Source organism: Excalfactoria chinensis, chromosome 3 (assembly GCF_039878825.1).
Source record: "Excalfactoria chinensis isolate bCotChi1 chromosome 3, bCotChi1.hap2, whole genome shotgun sequence".
Lineage (NCBI taxonomy): Eukaryota > Metazoa > Chordata > Aves > Galliformes > Phasianidae > Excalfactoria > Excalfactoria chinensis.
Window position 1 is genome coordinate 99103562 of NC_092827.1, and position 19104 is coordinate 99122665.

The 19104-nt window shown below is 39.3% G+C and overlaps 1 long non-coding RNA gene across 2 annotated transcripts; it reads left to right on the forward strand.

The window, feature by feature from the left end:
* The first annotated feature begins 9 nt into the window (after positions 1 to 9).
* On the forward strand, positions 10 to 19104 carry LOC140250417 (uncharacterized). 2 transcript variants are annotated; one of them, XR_011903162.1, is made up of 5 exons: positions 10 to 1614; positions 2695 to 2819; positions 16360 to 16515; positions 17999 to 18172; positions 18883 to 19104. It is a non-coding gene; the product is annotated as an uncharacterized lncRNA (long non-coding RNA). The 2 variants fall into 2 exon arrangements; XR_011903163.1 differs by having other exon boundaries at positions 116 to 1614; positions 18877 to 18981.

Sequence of the window (19104 nt, forward strand, 5' to 3'; positions counted from 1 at the left end):
GGCGTCTGCGGCGGGAGGGGGAGGGGGGAACAGGACAAAATGGCGGAGGGGCTGAAGGCGCGGGGCGGTGGGCTGAGTGTGCTGCTGCTTTGGTGGGGGTCTTCGTAGGCTCTCTGTGTGCCATCTTGTAGAGGCTGCTGTATAAGCCTTGTTGCTAGAGCTCTTGCTTTCTTTTAGTGCTTCTAAATAAAAGTAGGCAGAGGATGTGCTCTGTAGGGCCTTTTGGAAGGTGTTCAGCGTTGTGTGGGTTTGTAGGGAGCTGCAGCTTTCGTGAGTGGTTATACAGAACTAATGGGCTAACTAATTAACTCAGCACCTCACCTGTGCTGAGGTGGTTATTAAAAGCGTACTTGCTTCTCTCTGTTGTTTCAGTGCCTGTAGTTTGGCTTTGAGTCCTGGATAACCTATAAAATAAAAGGACTGATAAGTGCAAGCTAAAAGATACCATCTTTGTGATGTCTTTGAGGCAAGATTTAGGGCAACGTGACTGCTTGCATAAGGCTGACCCTTGGGGCGTGATCTGTATATCGTGAAGTTTCAAGTAGGCCAAGTGATACCTTTAGAAGTGAAGGGTAAAGTACCCTTATACGTGAATGTTATGTTCTCTTTGCTGCTTTTGCCTTTCTTTGTGGTTGCTCTGCTGAGTGTGGGTTTTGGTTTATTTTGGAGCACCACAACGAGGTGCTTGCAATGGTGGAACAAATGAAGTGGCGATGTGAAAGTAATAATTACACATAGAACATTGCTGTGTTAATGCTGCCGAAGAATAGATTCTGTACCATGTTGATGTTTCTTTCAGGTGCTTGATATTTGGCTCACAATAGTGAGATACTTTGCTAGGGGGAGGCAAATTCACCCTACCAGGCTCAAGGGGAATGGCAACCTTAATTGCGTGCAAAGGGAACACTGGGTTATTACTTTAAAACCACGTTTATGTATTTAGAAACATAGCTGAGCATGAGCTCCCCAATTTCAAACAGTAGTTTTTCTTAAGCTTCTCAGAAGAGGAACTGCTACATCACTGTTGTGTGTGGGAGTCTGAGCTGGTCTGAGGCCAGTAAAGGTCACCTTCAGAGTTCCTGGGAAGAAACAACAACAACAGAATCTTCAGCTGGAAATTTATAAATGATGAGAGGAACAGGGAATCTTCGGCACAGAACTCTGTTCTGGAAGCTAAATAAGGTGTGAATGTGGAGTTCTAGGGCAGATTAGAATTTCTCATTGAAGAGACTTATGAATGTGTAGCTCTTAAAAAGTACCTGTAAAAATGTACCTCAAGTTCTTCTGGGGTGCTGGCACTCAGCCTGCATTCAGATCTACTTGAATTGGAGGAAAAACAGAGTGGGGTACAGAGATTGCAGAGAAAAAAATCTTTTAAGTTATGAGGAAATGAAGAACGTGGGAATGAGTGAAACTAAATGGTGGCAAACAGAAAGTAACTGCGCCAGAAGAAAGCAAAACAAACAGTAAAGCAGAACCATAAGCTTTACTTTAATAGTGAAATAGGAGAAAAGGCTTTGGTGATAGGAACCTGAGCCTTACCACAGCGAGAGATGATACAGCATAAAGTGGTCCAGCCCAGGCAAGGAAGACCCCACCTCTTCTCACTGCTAGGTACAGGCATCGGGAACAGCTGCTCTCTCAGTGGAGTTAAAAAGTAGAAATCAAGATCCTAGGATGTCTGGGAATAAAACATTCTTAGATTTTACCGAAAAATAGTATTAAAACTGACTGCAGCCAAAAATAAGAGTTTAAAAACTCTGAAAGAACAAGAAATGCTGATGTCGAGCAGCCATTCTGCTTACCTCTCTGTCACTGCAGCCTTTCCTAACAGGTGCAAATCTGGAGTGAAAATCAGCTAACTCAAGTTGAATATGGCTAGAATTTTTATAACACAAAGCAATGGGACTAAAATAAAAAGGAATGAGGAATACATTACCTTAGCTGATACCTTCTAAGGTTTTGAATAGAGACAGCCAAGAGCTTATGAAAATATGTTTTTTTTAATCTCATAAGGCAGCTATGGCATTGCTTGCAGTTTTGAACCTCTCAATGGAGTAAAGTCACAGTAATTAATTTTGGTTGTTTTTCTTTCTATTGTGTCAACATGTCAAAGGTACTTTTATATCCAGGTTCTAAAAGATGTTAAAAATGCGAAATGGCATTTGTTAGTGTGTAACCAAGTGCAGAAAGCCGTGACTTGCATTTAACAATTTACATTATATTATCACATTTCTGAATAGTATTCCTGCGAGTAACAATGTGTTTTTTAAAGTTTCAGACAGTTCTGCATTTTGTCACTTTGTAGGCCTTAAGAAAGCTCCTTTTGCAGCATAATTACAACCATTAAAAGTAGGATAAGTGTGTATTTGAATGTAATGGAGGGCTGTTATGGTTACAGATAAATGAACAGGTAAGTTAACTATGTACCTGTTTATGTTCTTCAGTGTCATAAACAGGAATGATGTGGTTTGCATAGTTCTTGGCCTGGAAAACATTCTCCGTGCCCCTGTTTATGTGACTGGGCTTCTGCTGCAGTTCTTTCATAGCATGCTCCTTTTAAAGTGCTAATTGTGGGCCTCACCTTATTCTTACTCGTGTCTTATATCAATGTATACATAGATATTATGTATCTTTGAACATATCTTTGTCTCCCTTTGTGCTGATCTTCATACAAACGTTCTCTACTTGCAGATGCCGCAGGATGTATTTTGCATGGAGCATTTGCTTGCTAACCCAGGGTGAGGGCTGCCACCTAATTAAATAATCTTCTGTCCTGACCCTTCAAAGGCTATAAGCAGCTTTTCCCAGCAAAGCAGGTAACCTCCTGGGACAGAGCAGTGAAGCTTGAAAATATGCCTTTTTTAAGCATTTATATGTTCTTATTGGCTTCAAATGTGTGTTGTTTTTTTTTAAGACAAGCATTCTTGTTTTTCTTTAATGCTCTAGAAGGCAAGAAGGGAAGCTACCTTTTAGGACCTAGCTTTGAGGGGAAGTACGTTGAGCTATGAAGGGATGGCTGTATCTTATCAGCAGAAGAGAAAAGATGGTTATAATTTCTGTCTAAATAGCTTTCCTCAGCATGTTTGAATTGCACTGGTGCTGCAGATCCTGAACTCTTTAGTCTGTGAAGCTGATGCATGATATTCATCTATCTCATGCCATTTGTAATAACTGGTGGAATAATAGGCACATCTAAAGATATAATACTGACTAGAACTGACAAATGCATGGAGCAATAAAGTACTTCTCTCATTGTATTTCTCTTACACCTACATCTGTCTTTTCAGTTGAAAGGAATCAAAAAGAGTCTGCCCTTGTTTTCTTGCGTATTTGTGTGAGCGTGTATGAATTGCCACGACTTGGGAGGAGACGGAATATTTTTCAGATCCAGTAAGACACAGAGGGAAAAATGGTCAAATAAATGGGTTAGGGACACAGGGGAACACTGTTCTCTTTACCTAGAAGATTGAGAAGGGGACACTATAAAGTCAGGAGCAAAGGAAGGGCCACAAAATTCATGTGAAGTTGTAGGTTAATAGGGGGCTTTTTGGTAACTTCCTTGTTTGTTTTGCAGCTCTGAAGAGCATTACATTTCAAACTGCCAGACCTGGCTTGGATGTGAAGTTGTCTTGAGCACATGTGCACTTACTGAAGTGCTGTAAATATTTCTGCAGATCTTGCTGCCCAAAGTGCTGTGGAATGAAATGTCTTGAGAGTAGGATTATTTCCTTCAAAGGTTTCCTCTTGAGCTCTTAGTGGTAATTAAGAGCCCCCAAGGACTTGAAGCCACAAAGCAAATATCACTCTTTTTTTCTTTTTTCTTTTTTTTTGGCTTAACTGTGCTTTACCAAGTGGTCTTCTGATTTCCTAAACTTACTGTCAGTGCTGGCTGAGATAAGCTGAGGATAAAAATGCTTTCTGTGTCTTTGACCCTGTGCCTGTCATGTTGGTATATCAGGTAGCTCAGTGCAGAACAAATATATGGAACCAATTTGCAAGGAAGGCTGAGACTGAAGGGTTATGGTTTTTTCTTGAGACTATGCTGTTGGCATCATAATTTAATATGATGTTACTTGCCTTACTTACTGGCATTCAACTGTAGCTGGACTTGGTATTATTGATTGCTTTTTTATTTGGTTGGTTTTGAAGATATTTGTTCTGGGGAATTTTGTTAAGAAGTGTGTTCTGACTGCTCAGAGACTGCGTAACTGGGGGCAAGTGCTGCAACAATGAGTACAGTGTTTGATTTTTCACTGATATGCTCATCTCCCACAGTTGTAGAGGGTTATTGCTTTTATTTAACTCTACTAGGGATACCCAGGCATTGATCTATGATATGAAGGTCTTATCTTCTTGCAAGAACTGATTAGACAACAGAGAATGCCCTGTATGGGATATAAATGAGCTATTAATGTACATAACTTCAATCTTGTGGAAATAATCACTTGAATTATCTTAAAGCAGTACCTGTTTTTATCATTAGCTGATTGTTTCAGGCTCTGGCCAGTACAAACTCCAAAGGTGGTGATTCAAATAGCAAACAGACTGATAATTTAATAGTGAAACAGTGACATCTGAACCAAAGTAATGCCGAAATTTCTTAGTATTTTACTTCTTTCTCTTGTAGCAGAGAGAAAGCAGGAGAACTGCTTGGCTGCTGATCCCCCAATGGTTTGAGTTGGGAACAGAATTTGAATACCAGTAAGGAACCTGACTCTTTCAAAACTAACCAAAATAGGTGTTGCCATCACGTTGAATGAATGCCCCCTTTAGCATACCAATCTGTGTTGTGGGAGTTTAAAGTAGTGTGGAGGTCTGTGTGTTAATTCTTTCTGTTCATCACGGAGAGGTAAAAGAATGGCATTAAGAAACTGTGCTATCATATAGTAAATTGTATCCATCTTAGCTGTGCATCTGTGTGGCTTTGGTTGCTGTGATCTCAGTGCTCATAAAATCCTTTTTAGTTTGCATTGCCATCATGTGTGTGAAATGAAATAAGTTGTTAGAGCTTTCAAGGAAAATGTAATGCAGCACAATCAGATATTTCCATGCAAATGAACATTCAAGGCCCTCTCAGCTCAGAATGTGGGACTACACTGAGGTAAGTAACATTCTTATGTTTTTTGAGCACTGTGCTTGTGTGAGTTTCCACTATGTACTTCTGCTCCATGCAGGCACAGAAGCTTATTTGGAGGGCTCTGTGGTTTGTGGTTTCAGTTTGAGAAACAGGAGAGAGTACAACCCTAAATACCAATTGAGTCTGACTGGCACAGGGTGTGATTTTTTTGCTGTGGAAGTTCAAAGTGCATCTAAGAATTCAAAGAACTTTCACTTGGTGCTAATACAGAATACCACCTGTATATTTATAGCTATGGGAGGTTTTACTGCTCCACATGTTGCATGGCAAGACTGGTTTTGGAGATGCTCTTTTCTTGAACTCCAGAGCACCTCATTTATCACTGTATCATCACTGGATACAACGCTATGCTCACTACAGTTGTCTTCAGATAATGTTGCAAGCACAGGACTAGAAAATTGCCTCAGTTTCTCTTTGATGATGACTATCATTTCATTCCTGATGCTTTTGGTAGAAGAGTGAAGTTATTCTCATGCTGCTGGATGGGATGTCTGCATTTGTTTTTTTCCCTGTAATGCATGTCCAGGTTCTCAATCCGAAGTGTTTAGACATTCTAGGTATTATCCTTTCACCATGATGCTGGAAGAGTTAGATTCTGCTAATCTGTGCTTAGAATAGAGCAGTTTAAGGAACCATTAAAATATTTAGCTTCTCTGCATCATCCTTTTCCTTGAAGGAGATCTGAAACAGCACCAGTTTTGTGCACAGTTGTTACAACTGCTGGGAGCTCTTGCTCTGCACAGAGGGTAAAGAATCCCTTATGCAAGTTGCAGCTTGGCTGGAGCTGGACTCATTGTTCAGCTCTGTTAATCTGAAGATTTTATGTGCTCTAAGTCTTTGGGCCATCATGTAAATGGATATCTAATTAAGAGGGGCACTTACCAGGTATGAAATGCAGCTTGTTTCTGTGGCACTATTAAGTCCTGTGACTTCTGCTTCCTTTCTGCTTGCCAAAGTACTGTCCACTCTCTGGTGTAGGATGGATTTATAAATCAGTGGATTTAAATTAGTTTCTGATCACTCATGCTGTTGCTGAGCTCTCCTACAAGAATTTACTAGAATGAGGGCTTAACCTACCTGGTGGAAGGAGAACTAACAAAGCAAACGGGAGCTACAGAACCTCCAGTGTTTGTTGGTTGTGGGTAAAATATGTCCAGTAATGATTCTAATGCTTTTTTAGCTGAATAATTGATGATTAAGCATATGTGCCGATTATTAATTACCTAGATAACTAAGCAACATCCTCTCATTAATGTTGTGCTCAGGGTGGGGAAACAATTATCTTGTAAAGAACTTTAAATTTGTTATGCCTTTTCCTATTCAGCTGAAGTTGATTTATGAACATTTGTTGCAGGCATACTGGTAAAACTGCTAATGCACAGGCAGGTGAACTTCACATCTGTACTTTCCAGCTCTGTGAAAGCTCTGCAATGCATGTAAATCTTGTTTGCTTTTTTATTAATAATCTTGTTTAATGCTGTTATAAGCATGTTACTTCTGAGTTATGCTATAGCTGCATGCATCCCAGCTGGATAAAGATTTAATGCGGTGTGTACAGTTCTGGTGGACCAAGTGTTCTGCACCTGACAGAAGCCCACCTTCTTGGTGAAGGTGCAGTCAGTGTTCATTTCCTTTTACAGCTCACGCTAAGTTTGGACTAGAATAAACAACCCTGTAGTGGCTTCCTTGTCATCATAATTTGCTGTTTTCTGGCTGACTTAGGCTCACGGGATTATTTTGCTACCTCCCTATTGCTAACCACTAGAGCTAAAAGTGTGGGCCATGTCTGGGAAATGTTTATGTTTTGGCTCTCTTTTGAATAGGAACAATTCTGAGAAATACTCCCTCTTTGCATGCTTCCTGCTTCACTTAGTGATTTTGGTGTACGTAGCCAAGAATACAGGTCACAGATACTACCTTGCCCTTCTAGCTATCAAGTCTATTGCTCTAGCAATACTTTAAGCAGAACCTCAGTAGTAATCATCCAACAACTTTCATTCCCTGTGTCTGAATACAGTAATCCTACACCAGAATGACAGACTCATTAAAGCCTCTGTACCAGGGAACACATGTCCAGTCCTCGTCTGATCAAATGAATTGCATTGGGTTTAGCTTGGGATGTGGGGGAAAAGAGGACCGCTGTAAGGGAGAAGGAGGAGTGTGTGTGTGTGTGTGTATATGTATATATATATATATATATATATAAAATCCTCTTGGAAGTAAACCCTATTTTCCCTCTGCTGACAAAGACAGTCCTGATCGATAGCATGCCAGCTGTGGTTACATCTGGTATCATGAGAATTTGGCCGGCCTGAATGAAGGCATCCTCTTTCTTTTTTCACTCAGATATATAAATGATGCTGAACCTTTGATGCTGTACGACCTGCAGCCCTTGTGTGGGCTGTTAGCTTTTTTTAAGCGCTGCTGTTCTGAGTGCAATAAATAGATCATACTTCAGATTAATTCTTCGGAGAACCTATTTTCATTATAAACTGGTTGTCTGCACTCAGAAACCTTTGAGCGTGGCCTAAAACCATTTGTTTGTTGCAAGCGCTAGCAGGTCAGAGCCTTTAAACTAGGCTTTAAACTAAGGACAAAGACTTGCCTAAATCTGGGCTTTATTGCTTTCAGAGCTTCCCAATTCCTGTGAAGTTTGAGAAACCATTGGCACAGTCTTTTAAGAGGAAATGCTGCTTGCTGATGAAGGTCCTGAAAAGTGCTGGAGAAGGGCAGGGAATGTCTAAAGCCTGTAAAGCTTTTAGTATTAAAGTAGAAACAAACAAACAAAAAACCAACCTCTTGTCATCAAAGCAGTCAGAGCTGGAGCTCTCTATAGTGCTCGACATCAGTGGATAAAGGAGATTCTTAGGGGTTCTTTAACTGAACTAAAATACAACTTAACCACAATACCGTATTTTAATTCATGTTAATATGGAGTGAAATATAAACAAGAATTAAGAATAAGAACCTGCCCTAGTGTGCAAGGGTTAGGAATGCACAGGTTCACTTCTGCGTAGTTTTTAAGTATCTTGTTTGTGTAATATATAAGGAAAAGCTCACCTCTCCGATGGTAAATGCTTAAATTTACTGGTATTTTTCTAAGATTTGGTTTGCATTTTAATGCTCAGTTGGTTAATTTTGTTAGTCAGTGAACAGGTAGATTTATCCTGCTCTGAATATATGTGACCATGTACGTCTGTCTCACTCTATAGGATGCAACAGGAGGTTAAAATAATCAATTCATGGAATCACAGGTAGCCATTTTCTTCCATTCCCTACAACGATGGTGAATCTTGAATAAAATATCTGATCTTTTACAATTGCTGTTCATTGCTTAACTGAAAATAGGATCTTTAAGACTGTGTGCTGTAAGAGTTTAAAGACAACACAGTTTTGAATACATCAGTAAGGAAATGCCCTTTGAGACTGCTGGTCAGTACAATAAGCAGTTTAGCTGGCTCTCAGTACAACTGATAGCTCCAGTATCAGCATTTGGGGATGTCTGGTGCTTCTTTATGGATTATCTTGCAGACTTTCATGAGTGCTTTGGGCATTGATAATCGTGTTTCAAAGGATAAATGGAGATTATTTGACCTTATTGTCTCCCTTTGCAGTGATGTTCTGTTCCTGGCATCTGTAACTAAGTACTCAGTGGATACAAGGATCACTTTGATAAATATGTAAATATTTGTCCCTTAAAATTTTCTCTTTGGACAGAAAATGGTTGCTTAAGATCTTCTTTGATTCCAGTGGTCCCTTGAGAGATTCTGATTCTAAGCTGAATTTCTTCCATCAAATACATCCATTGTCTTCAGTAATAAATTTGCATGCAAACTGGAGGAAGCAATTTGGCCTATTCTTAGAGCAAGTCAAGATTACACTCTGCCTCTTCATGAACAGCTGTACATCTTCATTTATTTCTTGTGTACCAACAACGTATGCAAGACAGAGAAGTCTTTGTCATGGAGCAGTTTGCAGCCTAAATACAGAGGCTGAATAGTTCCTTCATTAGGGTTAAGATCCCTCTGTACTTCTAGGTTGTAATATGCAGAAAATATGCCAACCATGCAGATGTGTATATCAGCTCATGATGTGCTTCAGGAAGAGTATCTACTAACTCTTGTTGCTGCTATTCAAAGCTTTCCCCATATGACATATTTGCATCAGCTGGTGTGTGGCTGCTCCCCAACTTGGTTCTTAAAATATTATCTGTTAGTTTAAATGCTTTATGTAGCTGAAGGTTTTCTAAAGCTTTGACAGTTGGATGCATGTCTGTGGACTGGGGGGAGTGGGGGTGGAGGGGGAAAGAGTGAAAGAGTGGTAATAAGTGGCTGGGAGCAAAAGCCTCTTTACTTTGCCTACTGTCACCAAAGCCCCACCTCCAACCACAGTTGTAGTTATTAACATCCATCGAGTGGTTAAAGCTGGATTTGATTCTCAGACTTCTGACACCCGTGTTGGATCTGGGTCAGGCTGAGATTCAAAGGGAGTTCAGTGCACACAGACAGGGAAGAGCTGGCAACAGATGGCATCATAGTGGAAAGAATGAGGCAGCTCATCAGCTGGCAACACTTCCAGTGTGTTTTGCCAATCATTTGTTTTTCTTCAGGGAGGAATTCAGGGTTTGGTTAAATTTTGTCGTCATTTTTTATAGTCGCTTATCCTAGGAAACCATCTTCTCTACTCAGGATTTAGTATCTTTGCGGAAAATAGTTCTGCTATAATTACTGATTCTATGAGCTTTTGAAAAAGGAAGTAAACTATTTGAGTGTTGGAACTGCATATTTGAGTTTGTTCATTTCAGCTTACTGCCTTTACAGTAATCTTAGTTAGGAAATAAAGGTTCTATGTTGCAAGTAGGAGTGATTAAATTTAGTAGTTGCATAGAAGAAAAAGGACTCATTCATTTTTGATTCAAATAAGAGATATCACTTAGGTTTTATTAAACAATGAAATTCAGTTCCTGTAATCATCCCAGTTTTTCATAAGCAAGAACTTAAAACACATAAAGCCAAGCATTATCTTCATCTCTAGGGAGCTGAGCACTTTATTTCTCAGAAGAGCTGGGATTCTCTTTGACTAATTTTCCGTGTGCTTTTTGTTAGTTCTTACCATAGGCTTAAATTATCATTAATTTACTAATGCCTAATAATGATCATTAAGCTCTAATATATTAATACATTTTATTTTTACATCTACTTAGATTAAAAAATAATAATTAAAAAAAAAAGGACTAACTTCTTGTGAGGATGACTATTTTCTTGAAGGGAGGATTTACCTAATTTATATATAAACATTTATTCCATGCTCATCACCATAGTAACTGAGGCCTCAAGTCAGTTTGCTTTGCTGAGCAGGGTTGCAAGCGCTGCAGTGAGCCAAGGCCTGAACTTCAGTATGAAAGTGCAGTTCCTCAGTTGGTTGAGGCACAGCTCATTCTTGCTGTGTGTTCCTGACCTCTTCCTTCTGCTAGTATTTGTATTCCTGTGGCTGTGAGCGTGATGGGACTGGGAAAATAGCTGCTGAAAAATAACCCTTCAAAAATCATTGTGTGCCAGATCATCAGCCTTCTGATATGACTGACCGTATCCATATTCATTTTAAAGTGTTTTTATGGCTTCAGCAATGAAGCCAAGCATACATTCTGCCTATAGTGAAATGTTGCCTTGAGAAAGAAAAATGCTAAAAGGATAGAAATTCGATGTCTGTTTCCTGTTGCAGACCTGTCTGCTGTTCATCTCTGAGAAGTAGCTATGGGATTTTAATTAGATGTTCACTTCAGGAGGTGGATTCACTATGTTACAGTCAACTTGATTTTCAGCTTTGTTTTCTTTTTTATCTCTATCTAAACAATCTTTTTTTAGGGAAGCGTTTTCTTTTTACTGTAGCTTTCTTTGCTGCAGGAACAAAGTTTGTGGCTAGTTATTTCTGTAGCTTATTTGTAAATATATCTCAGATGTATTCATTTCTTGGCTGCTCACTCTGCCTTATGAAACACTGCAGTTGAATGAGTTTTATAATTACATTTTATTGAACCAAACTTTACAGGCCAAGCTTTTTAGAACAGATTTATCCTAAAAAGCCTTGATGATGGCTTTTGTTTTTTTTATCTGCTATGTTAACAAGTCCTTCATTTTGAGCCTTTGAAATCACAGTGCGTTTTTATTTTCCAGCAAACTTGGCTCACTTCACCATTCAAGGTCCTGATGCTATAGGGAGCTGCATGTACACTTAGAAATGCCTGTTGCAAGTGGTACCGCTTATTTATTGCTTTTCATGTACTGTTAGACGATTTGAAGAGGATCGGGTAGAAGAACATTTAAGTTTCTTCTGCAGAATCTACAAAAAGATAAATGATTTGCAGGTGTAACACTGCACTATGGTTAATCACACTAACAAGCCGCAATGTGAAATACAGTCTTGTATAGCCATTTATAGTCTTGAGTTTTTAAGAGCTGTAACTCTGCTTTTGGCTTGGTTAGCTCCTGTGGCTGTTGTAGATTACATCTGCAATCGCGTTGTTGCCAAGCTTCCACTCTAGCTTAAGGTCATGTTTACTACCACGCAACTGCATAGTGCAGAGTTGCAGTAAAAGCAAAATAAACTTAAAGACTTTTGACAAAGCGGCTTAGTGTCATACTGTGGGAGCCTGATAGCTAGTGGATATTGGGCAGAAACTCAACTGACTGTAGACCAAAGCAGAATGTTGTTGGCAGCAGTTAAATTTTACTGCTTCATTATGGCTGATGTGTCCTTGACTGCAGCTCTAATAAAAACATTTTGTGCATGTTCAGAGCGCTGTTTAAAAAAGACCATAGATGTAAGAAAATGAGACTCTGCAGCTTTCCATATGTGGTGTTAGAGCTGTGCAAGGTTTTCATCTCGTAGCTGATCTGAGTGATCTGGTAACCTCCTAGAAGGTCTCTGCATTTTACATTTTTGGCACTGCTGATGAGAAGAATGCTATTATTGGGACACTTGAGTTGCTGTAACTTCTCTAGGGAATGGACACCAAGGCTAAATGTGGTCCTCACTGATTTGGGTTAAGGTATGGTAGCACTGAACTGAAGTAAAGCTTACCTTATGGCTGTAACTGTAGCTATTTGCAATTTAAAACAAACAAAAGAAACTCCCCAGCCAGAAAAAGACTATTACTGCTACTGACATTTTGAGTAGCATTTTATAGCTAGCTTTAGTGAGGAAGGTGCATGCAGTTATCTTGTGTATGCCCTTGTAGTAACTTTGGACTCATTATTCAATTTCAGCTGTGTTTGACAAACAGATAATATTTTCCAAAATATTAGGTTTTAATATTAGGTTACTTTTGCTCATCTTTTAGGTGTTATTTCATAGTATAGACAATATTAAAAGCACTTTATTGACATTGATCCTCATGTATTAGGGAGGGACTAAAGTACCAAACAGGAATAACTTTGGATTCCTCTGATTCAATATGACATGCTTCAAGTCTCAGTAAAGATTCTTGTATGCAGTCTAAATAAATCTTAAATATCAGGTATCTTTAGGGGGTGCGGGTGGGTTTCTACTTTAATGCAGGTGCTTCTACAGGGTCCTGCTCACATTTAATTGTTCCAAATATGGAAAGTAAGAACACTTTTGTTTCCATTGATTCTCCACAGTTGTAAGTTATTTAGAAATGGTAGTGCATTGTACAGAGTGCTGTGTATTCTTTCCTTCAGCAGGGAGGCAAATACCTTAAATAAAGCTGTTCTGGATCATAAAAGATTTAAAAGATTAAATGCCTTCCATAAAGCTTCATGCATGTTATAATGATATCCAAGTATCATGCGAGCGTTTCATGTTCTACACATGGGTTTCCAAATCCATGTATTGACTTTACTGCTCCGGGGTGGGAAGCAATGTAGTTGCCCAAGTTCAAGTTTCATAGTCAAACAGCAGTGTAAGTCCAGTGAGCTGTGATTTGTGTAGAAACAGAAGCAGAAAAGTCCTGGTAAGCTTTCTATTTTGCTGTGTTTGTGTTCTGCACTTGGGCTGCCAGGCAGGAGTTTAGTCTTACCCTCTGCAGACTGCAGTTGTACTCTCCAGTCGCATCTTTGTTCTTTAATTAAAATTGTGGTATGCCTCCTATGCGAGAGTATTGCAGAGAGGAGCCATATTGGGAGAAAAGATCTGGTACTCATTAATGATCGGGGTTAAATAGACACGTCGCTTACTGAGCATCATACTCATTTGTTTTTGTTAATTTGGAATAAGTGCTAGTTCTATATAATAGATTTGGAGGGCTAGGGGAACATTAGAGAGACAAATGATTGTTTTAACCCTTCATCTTATTAGAAAGCAATATTTAGTAGGGGAAAGCAAATTCTTAATGGTTATCAGTCACATGTGTGAGGCATACTAATTTTACAAGAACAGTACAGAGATAAATAGCCTACAGTATCACTTCAAGTACACTCTTAATTATGTCATACTTCTTACAGAGAAATAACTCTTGAGGCCAATGTAGTTTGTGTGAAAAATGATTTGTAAGGTTTTCCAATGACTCAATCAAGCCAATTGTGTTAAGTGCTTCTAGTTAATTCTTTTTGTGTGTGTTAGTATTCAGTTTCGGCTAAATATGCTTGAAAATAGAAAGGTTTTGGTAAAGCTTGAGTTGGCATGTGTTCTGCTAAGCTTTATGTGAAGAAATAACTGGATTTTTTTCCAGACATCATTATGATTAGGGAATGCTTTATGTAACAGGAGACCACTGCTTCCTTTCTGGAGTTGCCTGAGAATTTTCAGTTTCTTAAATTGTCTAATGTCCCTTTTTCTTTCGACTCAACTAAATCAGAAGTAAGTTTAGCAACTTTGAAATTCAAGCCATATATTTAAGTTTTCAGCTTTGACCGGAATGTTTTGGGTCGCTTTATAAGGTGACTGCTAGAACTGGAGTTAACCCAAGTAATTTGTGTTTAATAACCCCGAGTTCTAATTACCCACTTTATATTCTGTCATTTGCCTTTTGTCTTAAAGTAAAATCTACTCCAGTGCTTTATGTTACTCAGTTGCAGTTTCCAGTTGAACGCGGATTATTCTTCTCAGGAAGATCTTTAAAAGGTCCATCATTTCTCTTTAGAATTTGGAGGGGAGAAGGGGAAAACTAGAAGAATAATCATGGAATGAGCGTAAGCATTGGAGCTGCCTTTCTAAGCTGCAAGTCCTGCTCAGATACTTGATGTCAAGTTTGCTTTTTAAGTTATAACAAAATGGACCTCATTTATGCTGCTCCTCAGGAACGATTTTTAGTTGATGTAAAGAGAATTATCCTTCCAAGCACTTGGTTACGCTGCAAAACGTACTACCAAAAATGCTTTTTTAATTTGCTCCTTATGTTCAAGCTTTATCAGTCAGCACACTGAACCTTCAGGAGAATCTCTGAACATTGGACTTTTCTGAAACACCAGTAACACGTAATTATGGTGGGGGAAAAAATTTGGACAGCTTCATGTAGCTGTCTCTTTTCCCTCTGGGACTTATTAAGTGTTATACAAACAACTCTCTCCCTTCAGTTGCCTTAGCTTGTATTGGGACTTGCAGTCTTTTCTCAAACGGTGCTGTCTGGCCTGTTTTGTTTGGTTATTAATATTGTTAGCTATTTACATTTGCTGAACAACACGATAACTTTGCAAGGTTTATCTTCTATGAGCAGGAAAAGCTTTTTGTACTGAAAAATCACTGAGCACAGAGTGTGATCTGACATGGCCTGCAGGTTGTTTGGATGACTTTTTTCCAAGATGTTAGACAGAGCTTTGATTAAATAAGATTGAGCGGTAAGTTATCAAACCACAACTGGCCTTTCTGACCTATCACTTCTGGCTTTCGGTTTAGATGGTTGTGTTGTGCAGCTGAATCTATCTTTCCTAGTGTTAATTACATATGAGCCCAAGCACAGCACATATGCTTATAGCACAGTAAGCTTTGAAGTAATAGCAAGTATTGAAGGCAGTGAAGACTTGTAGTATTTTAAGTCATTAACTTCCAGTTGTTTGGAGGAGAGAGTTCTGAGCAGCAGGTGCTGTTTTTCATGTGCCGAGTCATCAATCAAGATAGTGAGGCCTTTGGAGCAGGAGGTGTATTTCACCTGATCCTTACCCCCACATTTGGCTTTGCACAGCTTTGATCTGTGTTTAAATCAGTGTGTATGTGTTTGTATATATAGATCTGTATAAGTAGCAATTAGGTGTTCACAGCAGGACTGTTCCTCCCAACTCAGACCAAAGCAGGGACCAAGCAACTAGGCTCTCTCCAGTTTATAATGTGTTCTGTGTGCACAGACTTGCAGTGCATTCTGAAACATGGAATCTGGTGCCCAGGCTTATTACTGATCTCATACAAAATATGTTTACTCTGATATTTTGAAATTATTACAACAGGCCTCAGGGGCTCATTGTCCCCTTTGTGTGCATGTGTTATTCAAATGCCACTATTGACAATGGCAATAAGCTGTACCCAAGAGGAGGAGGGTACAGTACATTGTGCTGTAACTTAGACAGTAGGGAACGTGAAAGTCCCTGGCTGCTAGGTGATGTGAACAGCACAGCTTCAGCATTGCTCCCTGCTGGCTTATCACCTGAGAGCTTTGTGGTTTTTGTTAAGAAACAGTAGTGGAAACAGCAACTGTGAAAGGTGCTGATAGCACAGTGCTACCTTGAGAGAAACTGCTGCTCAGAGCTCCAAATCAAGCGTGAGACAGAAATTTGAGCAGTGGGGGAAACTGCCATCTGGGTTAACCCCAGTAGAAGCTGAACTTTGTTGTAGCTCAATTAGTAAGTTGCCATCAGAGAGAAAATTGGGTTGGTTTCTTTCCTTAGAATTATATTTTCGAGTTTGAATTGGGTTATTTCTTTCAGTTGTTAGGCCAAATTTAATCCGAAGATGTTCTGTCCTTTGAACTGCTGTGATTTATTGTTCCCCTTAAGGTCTGGTCAGCTGATCGCTTCAGTTGTGTGAGTCAAGTTTATGTGAGTCAGACGTGTGTGGACATAAATGGTGCTGCTGGACTTGAAATACTGAGATTTATCCACTCTGTGTGCTCTCTTCTGTATTACGGAGGAGGAAGATGGGGAGCAATGAAAATGTGACAGAATACAGGGGGCTGAGAAAGGGTTGAGCTTATAAATGCATGATCTTTGATTTTCGTTGTTTTTTTTTTTCCCCACATTTTCTGAATCTGCTTTGCTAATCTTGTGTGGAAGCTGTCAGGCGTGGGGCCCTACAGAACTGTTTGGAGCTCCTACACGTTTCCAAAACGAGAACTGCCAAAGAGCTTGTCATCCTTGTGAGAGAAAGCTCCCTCGTGTGGATGAGAAGAACCGCTGCAGTGATGAGCTGCAATGCTGGGGCCTCGCGCTGTAAGTTCTTTTTCCCCTCAGGCAACTCATTCAAGTTTTGTATGCACTACTTTCTAAAGCTGTGTATCAACACCTATTTGTTTGCTACGTGTATGACAGACCGAACGGTTTAAATGATGTGGCCATGAAGGGAGCTAAAGCAGTTGATTATTATACCAAATTTTATGTAATAATTGTGAATACAAATGTATATTTTACATACATACAAGTCCCTCAATATTATGGAAATTCCTGTAGATTATACTTCATAGAACCTGTATTAAACTTCAAGGTTTTGCTGTTCTTTTTATTTTTTCCCCCTTTCTTGAGTGTGTATCCCAAAGTGTATGTATGTATTTCAAAAATATCAAGTGATTTTTGGATCTTTCTTTGGTTTGGAGTCCTTGGCTCAAAGCTATCTGATTTATCAAGTACAGCTGCACAGTAAGTATAAAGATGAATTTGTGATGGAGGAGAATTCATCTTGATACCAAATTTCTTTTAGAAATTTACTTCTGGGCTGAGTAGGATTCATGCTTGTGATCTGAAGGCAGAAGGCTGTATCTCATTAGCAAAACCAGGAGGCATTTACTTCCATAAATGCTAATGCTGTTCCCCTGAGAATGAAGTACTTAATGCGGGTGAAGAGAGACACATAATTTAGAGTTACAGTGGAGGTTTACATTTATCAGCTCAGATTCATTGCTAGGTATGGGGCTGAGACAGCACAGAGTGTGCTGACCTGCTGCTGCAGCAAAAAAAGCTGCACTGTTAACTGGCAAAATGCTAATTTAAGAGCTTGTTCAGAGCTATCTGGATTCTAGCTTGTGGAACATGGCTCTGTGATCGCAGCTGAACTTAGGGAAGCATAGGATCTGAGGTTTTTAACAATACACAATGGTAAAATGAGATGTGTCTACACAGATTCTGCTCTTTTTGAGATGGTTCCCTTTCAAGTGAGGGATAGTTACTCTAGTGAGCAAGTTGCATTCTCCTTCAAGAGCTGTGAACAAGGAGCAATTGGTTGAGCAGTTCTTATGGTTATGCTTGTCAAGAAATGCATGAGTTTGAACTTGTAGGGAAGCAGGAGCTTCTCAGGAGGCTGCACATACATACATATGCACAGGAGGCTGATGAACAGGATAATGATGATTGCTGGGAAAAGCACCCTGATAGTGAGGTTTGGAGCTGTGCTAGCTCGCTGGATCTGCACAGCGGATGCTGCTCCTCAGCTATCAGTTTGAATCAAAAGAAACTCAGCAGCACTGAAAGGATGTTCTTTCTGCAAGTAATTAGTTGGACTGCACTCTCTGAGGTCACAGGGTGTGCTGTGCATGTGGGAGAAGTGATCTATGCCTTTACAAATGGGTTGGAGAGTCTTTTTAAGGTGGTTTACACCTTACATATAACTTCTACATTTTTGAAGTTCCTTAATAGTAGGTGCTTCTTCTCAGTAGCACCATTGCTGGGAGTATTTCTGATGGTTGCTTTTATTCTTTGGCAGCTCTGCTTTGGATTCTTAAGAAACTGAAACGTGTTGGGGCATATTTTGTCCTGCTTTTCTTCCTGTCTGCAGCCTCTACCCCTCAACACTAAATGTTTTTCATGACATTGGAAGGAGACCCTGAGGTCCTGTACTGAGTTGCTTTGAGGATATTGAAGTTACATATCTGAACAGGTACAGTGGTTGAAATTAGTGTCCATAATGACAGAAACGCTGCAATGTGAGGTGAACCATAACACTAAAACACCAGAGAATCCACATGTGATGGACAGGAAATTAGATTCCATAAGCTCTGTGATTCATTCAGCTATACTACTGAGATCAAAAGTAAGCTCAGATTTTTGTGTGTCATAAGTATGGCTCTTACCTTTGTGAAGCCACTATAAACTGGAAGAATACTGCTTCAAATCCCTGAATGCTAAGCAGTTAATTTTCTTTTACTGGACCTGTGAGAATTGAAATAATGATTTAAAAATGCAAGGAAGAAAACTTAACCAGAGCTGGGAGTTTATTCTTGGCTGTAATGACTAATAATTTGTAACCACTTACATTAAATGAGCTCTTGTTTGAAAATGTATAGATTGTGAATGAATTAATATTATGGATAAATGTTCTGATGTTTTTATATTAATTATTTAAGCCTTGGTTTTGACTGCTTGATGTAGACTGTAGTAAAACCGTGCCTGTCCTCCAGGAGCTCTATGTAAAAGAAGCTACACAGCAGGTAATGCATAACTGGTCTGAGATACAACAGAGACAGCTTATTTTTTCACAGCTTCCATTACCTCATTTAATTTTTCATGTCTATGGGTTATATTTAAAAGCTTAGCAGGTAAAAATGAAGATGGGCTAAAACTGGTTCTCATTTTTCTCCTCAGACAAAGGTCTCTGGGATCAAATAAAATGTTCAGTAAAACAAGCCTAAATCTTGTGAAATGGGAGGTGTTGACATGGTACCTCATAGAGCACGTAAAGGAGAAAAGGTATCCTGGATTTGGTGGTTGACTTATTGTTGACTTGTATTTGTGTTAGTTTTTTTTTCCCCTTTATTTGTAGTAGTCTGCAAAATCAGGGCTAATGTTCAGCACATTAAAACACTTCTTTGC